Raw genomic sequence first — 9,168 nt, 5'->3', positions numbered from 1 at the left:
GTTGAAGTTGGTTTAATGATTTTGTATTAATATATTAATTTTTTATTAAAGTAGTTTTCATTTTTTAATAAGATCAACAAAGTTGTTTATTAATCAAAGTAATACTTTTACAATATCTAAGCGATTTTATACAATTAAACTCATTAAAATGAGACACACGCGTGAAGCGCGTACCCTAAACTAGTATAAAAAAATACATGAGGGTGTGATTAAAGAGGCTCAGATATGTTGAAACAAAATTTAGGCGAGTCATTAAATCGAGCTGTGATAGAGAATTGGTTGCTCGTCAGTCGTCCTAATACAGACAACCAATATACGTCGTCAATTTCTCTTTTTTAAAATTGGTTTCTCATCGTTTCCTTTGAAAAGGGCCCAAGCTGAGGGACATTAATTGCAAAGGAACAATAAATTGAACTTCATTGGCCATTTCTCGAGTATTTTGTTCGTCATCAGTTCCACAAATAAAAAGAACGAAATTGCCTAGAATCAGTAATCTTTGAGCATAAAATAGGATCAAGTTAGCTAAAAAAAGTAGAAAGAATTAGACAGCCGGAGTAGTTTCATTCTAGCAAAAGCAAGATATGAAATTATCAAACAAACTTCAAAAGACAATCCAGACAATAACACAAAGAGCAATAGTCAATGACCAAGTTCGTCGGAGAAGACGAAATTCACGAGAAATTAGTAGCACACAAAATCGTACATGACGAAACATAAATAATTTCAACAATAAGAAAGACCAACTGAATAAATCATGATGATGAAAATTAAGTTTTCAGCATCACGATGAAAGCGAACAGTAGGGGGTGGCATCGCTTCAACGACGTCATCGAAGCACCGCCAAAATAAATGACCTGCCAAAACTAGCCATATTCAGACTAAACAATATAAGAATCGAGGGGAGGAGAGAAAGAAATAAAGATTGTCATATTTACAGATTTCCCTCCTTCCAAACTCTCCCTTTTCACCCCTATTTTTGAAGGTCTAAAAAACTCCCTCTAAAGCATGAAATTATCGATATTTATAGGCAAATCCAGACTTCAAAGTCTAGATTGAAACACAAAATTAATAGAAATCAATGGGTAGAGAGATGAGGAATTTAAAATACAAAAATAATTGAAAGGGACAACTCTTTCTCGAATTTGTTCAATTCCCAAACCATTAATGTGAATTTGAATGTTGTATCACCATTTTGGTGACTGATCTGCTAATTCAAAGAGAAATCACGAGTTGTAGACGATGAAAAAGAAAGGAATCTTACAGTGCTCTACAGTGGAAGCGACCAGGGTTTGTTATCTTGGGGTGGTGGAGAAGAGGTGGTGAATAGAGAAGGGGAAGGGTCAATTGATTTGTGCTGAATTTGGGAAAGTTGAAAGAGACTCATTGTTCTTTTTGGGGAGGGGAGCAATACGCGTGAACTGATTTCTCAGAAAAAGAAAGAGACGTGTGAGAGTAGGGAAAGAGAAAGAGACGCGTGAGAGTAGGAAAAATATTCTTTGGCATTTAATTGTATGACTAAGATTCGGATCATCCGATCATTTGATCGGACGGTTCAATTTTTTTTTAAATATAAGAAATAAAAAGAATAATAATAATAATAATAATATAATTATATATATGTATGTATATAAAAATAATAATAATAAAGAAAAGAATAATAATAATATATCTATATATATATTTATGTAAAAGCTAAAAATTCATGATTCTTGAATTAAAAAATTATTTAACGATCGAGATGAATTTGTGTTTGTTGGATGAATATTTTTGCTACTTGCTGACGTGGTGATATGTTATTGGTGGATATGGTTTGGATGGATTGATGAGGTGGATGTAGGGAATGGACTGAATTTTGAGCCAAAGTTGAGCCTCTTTTGTCTGAAGTTGATAAACAATTGAGCTTGAATAAATGTAATTATAATTGAATTAAAAATAGCTGAAATAATTTAACTATGTTTATTTTGTCCTAATTAATTTCCTATAAGATATAAGTATATGAATTATGTAAATAATTTAATATCAGTCTTGAAATAAGAATATAGTGATGATGTAGCGGAAAGAAAAAATAATTAAAAATACAGCTGTAAATGTCAAACAGAAATATTTTTAATATAATTTAAAAATAATTAAATAAAATATTTAAAATATATAATTAAAAAATACATTTAATTAAGTAAATCATTTAGTGCTAAGAAACATAGAAAAATTAATTGAAAAGGAGCGAGCCAAAATTGGGTGTCAACGGCTACCCCTGATTGATCGAAGATTTATAAAGCAATCTTTAGGCAATCATGTTGATGTGGCCAATTTTGTCTCGATGAAAAAGAAAATTTGAAAGATTGGAGTCGTGCTTCAATTTTGAGCTGTCTATATTGCTTGGGTTTCATGAGAAATCAATCCATTTGTAGATCGAACGTAAGGATACAATCATTTTTTACTAACTTCAAAATCTACCAGTGTAATATTATGGTAGAACTGAGTTTTTGGTGGCGACTATGAAGATTTAGCACGAGTATGATGGATACAATCACGATGTCCCTAAAAGAGTTGAGAATCAGGCCTGATGTAATTCTAAAGTGGAGAAAATGATAAAATTTGAGAGGTCCTCAAATTTTGCCCCAGTGTACGATTTGATTGACACTAGTTTCTTTGAAAAGAACTTTATAGCGTTAGTGCAGATGAACTCCCAAATGACGAAAAACTTTTTCTAGATGAGACATAAATGGTAGCCTCCGGGTTATAAATGTGGCGCACGACACACTCATAAATAGGACTCTACTTAAGTATGCCTTGCGTCTCTACAAACTCATGTTGGATGGTGGACGAAGGGTAGGACCTCATATATTTCTATTAAGGATCTTAGAAGATGAATAAGGATAATGACGGTTAAAAGAGTAAATGCTCTCTTATTTGGAGGTGCAGAGGATTGAATCGGAGTTGGACTACTAGTCTAAGACTCTAGCTTATGAATTTGATATTCCTCATTAAGCCATGCCTCAATTGTTGTGTAAAAATAGATTCATATCGTAATGTATGTCGCACTCTTGCAGTTTGTGTATTCGATTAAAAAAATCTATTATGTCTTTGATTGTTAATGAGAATGCAAGGATGAATGACTTCTTCGATTGTCTATGAAGACTATGTCGATTGTTGTATGAACCTCCGATTATTGTCGGGGCCTTGATGATGCATGACGCCTTCAATTATCTATGAATATTGTTTATTATTATAAGATCCTCTGATTGACATCGGGGACTTGATGATGCATGACGTCTTCGATTATCTACGAAGACTATTGATTGTTCTTAGATCCCCTGATTGTCTTCGGGGACTTGATGATGCATGATATCTTCGATTTTCTATGAAGACTAGTGATTATTGTAAGATCCTCCAGTTTTCTTTGGGGACTTGATAATGCATGACGTCTTCGATTGTCTATGAAGATTGTTGATTGTCCTCTAGTTCTTTAAGAGAATAATACATTCGTTGGTCCTTTATTTAAGCTCTTGCTAGTGTTAGGATAATTTTAGTCGGGTGAAAGTCATTGGTCATGTTCTAAGTATTCAGATAATGTCAAGTAGATGCGTCTTGGAGCATCTTATTTTATCAGAGGTAGGATTATGTTCGTATAGACTCATACAGATGGATCTAGCTTTGATATGTTTTGGATTCAAAACATTTATGGATTAGTCAAACGGTAAGGCCAAAAAAGGTAGTAATGAAGGTAACAAAAGATTCTACATGGCTGAACGATCAGTACGAATTAGTAGTAGAGGGCTAGAATAATTCCCTGAAGAAGTGAGAGAATATCAAGGCTTCATCATCAATAAGAAAATATCTTACGATTGAGATGTCAAGAGTAAGAAAAGGGCTTGAAATATTCTACATACATTAGTTGGGAAGAAAAAGCAAATCTTGGGCGGTGACTGACAATGTGTAATGACCCGGGACTACTCCTTAATCGTCACACGGTGCTTACAGTTTTGAGGGACCACAAGCTAACCCATGAGCTGGTACCTACTGTGAGCACTGGATAACATGATCATAAATGCAGAAGAATACTGACATGCCATAAGGTTTTAATAACTGAATTTAAAACTGAAATGTAAGTTTATGGAAACAACTGACTGAATCTGATAAAATAATGATAAACTGGATAACTAGCTGTAATGTCTGAATACTAAATAACTGACTTTAATGTCTGAAAAGCCTCAAAAACTGACTGACTGAATATGAGTTGATGGGACAGGCCACAACTAACTCCAACTAACTACTAACTGAGACATGAAATAAAGTAAGTCTGTCCTCAAAGTATGAGGACTCACCACTGCTACTACTGAAGATCTGATAAGTCTAATCGCAAGTCGAGAACTGAGCGTCAGAACCTATGATATAATACATCATAGCACAAAAGAAAAAAGTATGCGAACAGTACTTTAAATGTTCTGGTATGCTAAATTAGGTAGGCTAATATGCATGGTTTCATGAACAGAACTAATAATTAAATGGATATGCATGTAAAGCATGGAGTACTGAATAAAGAGCATGGAATCTGTAGATAATGAAAATATATGAAAATTTGTAAATACTGAGGATGCATGACCAAACATATAACATGAACTGAGTAAAATCTGCAAACTGAAATACTGAAATAACTGAAATTTGTATGCTTTGGTCAAACAACACTAAGACTGAATAATTGAGCTGGGATTGTAACTGAGACTATATCTGAAATTGTGGGAGGTATCATCTAACCGACATTCCCCAGTTTAAGCTAATCGGGGTCCAACCTGTAACCCCAGTTGGAAGGGTGTTAATACCGTGCCATGGGTACTAACGATGGCTTTATGGATCCACTAAACTTATATAATGTCTAAAGGACTAAGGGTGTTAAGCATGAACTAACGGGTGACCCCTGCGAGATAGTCAAGCCTAATCTGATGGGTGACTTCTCATATCCTATGCTGGATACGTAGTTCTAGAGTATAAGGACTGCTACTAATGACTCTTCCTATCTGACGGGGAAGCTGCCATCCCTACACTCGCTCGGTGCTAAATCTTACTCCCAACTGAAAGACACTGAAATACTAAACTGTTTTGAGTTTATCTGACTGGTAAGTGACTGTTCTGATAATGCTCATAGTATGTTCTGAAGACTATTCTATAAGGTACTGATACTAGACTACATAAACAACTATGGTTTTCGGGTATTCAATACTCCAGGACTCAAAACAATACTAGTAAAATGACACTAAAGCTTGGAAGACAAAGCATGAAGGCTTTTATTAAATCAATCACTCTTGTAGGTATTTTATCAAACACTTGGAGTTCATGGTTTGATCAAATCATAGGAGTTTCATGAAACTTGTAGTAAAAGCATGAATTCAACATAAATAATACTAAATCATGATTTAATTCAAGGAATGATAACATTAAAACATGGAGAATTGAATAACAACAATAATTTCAATGAAACATGGTATAAAATCATAGTTCATGGAGATTCATGGGTGAAATAACAATTAAAACATAATAACTTGAAAGATTAAAACTTGGTAATTAAAATAGGTTACTTGGGATCCATGGATGAACATCTCACATACTTGGGATAATGAATTTCTTGAAGTTCTGGGTGAGTTCTTCAGGATTGGCCTTGAAATTGGAGAGCTAGGGTTCTTGATTTGTGAGAGAAAGCTTCTTGATTTGGGGAAAAATAATTAAAATAATGAGTTTAAAAATGTTTTAGGGCTTAAAAGCACACCAGGGCGAATTAAAATTAGGGAAAAGTACTGTTTTACCGTTGGCCGAAACTTTTAACTTTTGTCGAATTTTTTGAAATAGGAACCTGGCGCGACGTGGTGCTATCGCGCTGTGTCACTGGAAACTGACAAATGGGAACTTGGCTAATGGCGTGATGCGAAGAACTTGCGGTGCCCCTTTGATTCTGATTTTCACCATTGGCACGGCGCGCCATGATCGTGCTATCTCACTGAAATTGGATAATTATGAACTGGGCCTACGGCGTGATGCGCCACTATCGCAGAGCAATACTGAAAATTAACAATTGCTATTTACACTAACTTTGGGATGTGCTAAGGGTCGAAATAACGGTGTTTAACGACTGGAACTTAAAATTACCATAACTTCTTACCCGGTTATCGGATTTTGGCGAATTTTATATCGTTGGAAAGCTAATTGAATTTCCTACACAATGGCAGGCTCTAAACTAAAAAAAAAATAATGAGTATTTTGAAAATTATATATATGAATACTCACGCACTGGGACTTAGATTATGCTAGAAAAATATGGGGCATTACAATATCTCCTCCTTGGGATCATTCGCCCTCGAATAAAACTGGTTAAGCTGAGAAAACTGATGGACTAAGCTTACACACTGAACATGCATATCTGATGCATGGAATGCATGACTGAACTGATTCATGAATGCACAACTGACATGGACATAATGTGCAATTGAAACTAAGCATAATAGAGGAAAAATCTTAAGAAGATTTGGTCCCTTATACTGAATTTGGATTCGTGGAGAAAAGATGAGGGCACTTGGTCCACATATTTGCCTCTGCTTCCCAAGTTGCTCCATCAATGGACTGATTCCGTCAAAGAACTTTTACTAGTGGAACTTCTTTTTTCCTTAGTCTATGAACTTGATGATCAAGAATTTCGACTGGAACTTGCTTAAAAGAAACACTGTTCTGCATATCTACACTTTCTAAGGGAACAACTACCGTTGGATCACAAGTATACTTTTTCAACAACGGGACATGGAACACTGGGTGTACTAAGGCTAAATCTGAAGGCAACTCAAGCTCGTAACCTACCTTTCCGAAATGACTAAGAATTCTGAAGGGACCAACATATCGAGGACTGAGTTTCCCTTTCTTGCCGAATCTCTTCACTCTTTTCATGGGAGAGATTTTCAAGTACACAAAATCACCGACCTTAAACTCGAGATCCTTTATCCTAACATTAGCATACGATTTTGTCGGCTCTGGGCAGCCCTAAACCTTTCTCTGATCAACTGAACCTTCTCTAACACATCAAATACCAAATCAGGCCCTACTACTGTGGTCTCACCTACTTTAAACTAACCAATTAGAGATCTACATCTCCTACCATAGTGAGCTTCAAACGGAGCCATACAAATACTGGAATAATAGCTGTTATTGTATGCAAATTCAATCAAAGGAAAATGGTCATCCCAACTACCCTTGAAATCAATAACACATACTCTCAACATATCTTCTAGAGTCTGAATGGTCCTTTATGCTTGAATGTCTATTTGAGGGTGAAAAGCTGTACTGATGTGAACTTGGGTACCAAGACTCTTTTGGAATACCTTCCAGAAGTGAGAGGTAAACTGGGTACCACTATCAGAGATGATAGATAAGGGAACACCGTGCAACCTAACCAACTCTCTAAGATAGAGTTTGGCATAGTCCTTGGTTGAATAATAGGTATGGACTGGCAAGAAATGAGCTGATTTGCTCATCCTGTCTACGATAACCCAAATAGAATTATGCTGATGATGGGTATAAGGCAAACCTGTCACAAAATCCATGTTCACTTCCTCCCACTTCCAAGTTGGAATACTAAACTCCTGCCTGGACCCACTAGGTTTCTGGTGCTTAATCTTAACTTGATGACATGTAGAGCACTTAGCCACAAACTCTGCAATATCTCTCTTCATACCACTTCACCAATAGATTTCCTACAAATCGTTGTACATACTGGATGAATAGAGTAACGCACACCATGCGCTTCTGCAAGAATTTGTTACCTCAAATCATCTACACCATGCACACACAATCTACCCTGACAATGCAAAACACCACCCCCTTCTTGGGAGAAAACCTCCACTTTCTGATCTCTGACCGATTCTTTCAACTTAACTAGACTAAGATCTCTATCCTTCTTTTCCTTCACCTAAAAAACTAGAGATGGTTCTGATCTACTCTGCACCCATACACTTCCCTTTGCTAAGTCGACTAAGAGGACACCTAGTTGGGCAAACTGATGGACTTCCTGAGCTAACTGCTTCTTACCATCCTCAACATGATCTATACTACCTATGGACAATCTACTGAGAGTATCAGCCACTTTATTATACTTGCCTGGATGATACAGAACACTTATTATAATCATTTAATAATTCTAACCACCTTCTGTGATGCAGATTTATATCTTTCTGAAAGAACACATACTGAAGGCTTTTGTGATTTATGAATACATCCACATGCACCCTATACAAGTAATGCCCCCAAATCTGCAAGGCAAACACTATAACAACTAACTCAAGATCATGAGTAGGTTAATTCTTCATATGGGGTTTAAGTTGTCTGGAGGCATAGGCTACGACCTTACCTCTCTACGTGAGGACACAACCCAAACCTACTCTAGATGCATCACAGTAAACAACAAAACCATCTGAACCATCTGGTAGAGTCAAGACTAGGGCTGAGTTAAGTCGAGTATTTAACTCCTGAAAACTCTTCTCGCATGAATCTGACCACTAAAACTTAACTTTCTTCTGAGTCAATCTGGATATGGGGGATGCAATAAAAGAAAACCCTTTAAAAAACCAACGGTAATAGCCAGCTAAACCAAAGAAAATCTTGATATCTGATGAAGAGATGGGTCTAGGCCAGTTTCTCACCACCTCAGTCTTTTAAGGATCAACTCTAATGCTATCACTAGAAATAATATGGCCAAGTAAAGCTACTAATCTTAGCCAGAATTCACACTTACTGAATTTAGCAAACAACTGGTGAGCTCTAACAGTTTGAAGTACTATGCTGAGGTAGTCTGCATGGTCATTTTCACTACTAGAGTAAACAAGAATGTCATCAATAAAGACTATGGCGAACATATCCAAGTGCTGTTTGAACACTCGGTTCATCAGGTCTATAAAGGTTGTTGGGGAATTGGTAAGACCAAAGGACATGACTAGAAATTCAAAGTGACCATACCGGGTTTGGAAAGCTATTTTTGAAATGTCACATTCTCTGACCTTGAGCTGATGATAGCCTGATCTAAGGTCTATCTTTGAAAAATAGCTGGCACCCTAAAGTTGATCAAACAAGTCATCGATTGTAGGAAGTGGATATTTATTCTTGACTAGACTTTGTTCAACTGACGGTAGTCTATGC

The 9,168-nt window shown here is 36.2% G+C and overlaps 1 long non-coding RNA gene across 1 annotated transcript; it reads right to left on the bottom strand.

Annotated features, from left to right (window-relative positions):
- Positions 1-566: 566 nt before the first annotated feature.
- Positions 567-1,489, bottom strand: LOC124885547. Its single transcript, XR_007042658.1, has 2 exons — positions 1,262-1,489; positions 567-854 (listed from the first exon to the last, which is right to left on the bottom strand). It is a non-coding gene; the product is annotated as an uncharacterized LOC124885547 (long non-coding RNA).
- Positions 1,490-9,168: the final 7,679 nt, after the last annotated feature.

This window comes from Capsicum annuum, chromosome 7 (assembly GCF_002878395.1).
Source record: "Capsicum annuum cultivar UCD-10X-F1 chromosome 7, UCD10Xv1.1, whole genome shotgun sequence".
NCBI lineage: Eukaryota > Viridiplantae > Streptophyta > Magnoliopsida > Solanales > Solanaceae > Capsicum > Capsicum annuum.
Note: the sequence above shows the minus strand (reverse complement) of the source record. Positions and strands in the feature narration are given on the sequence as shown.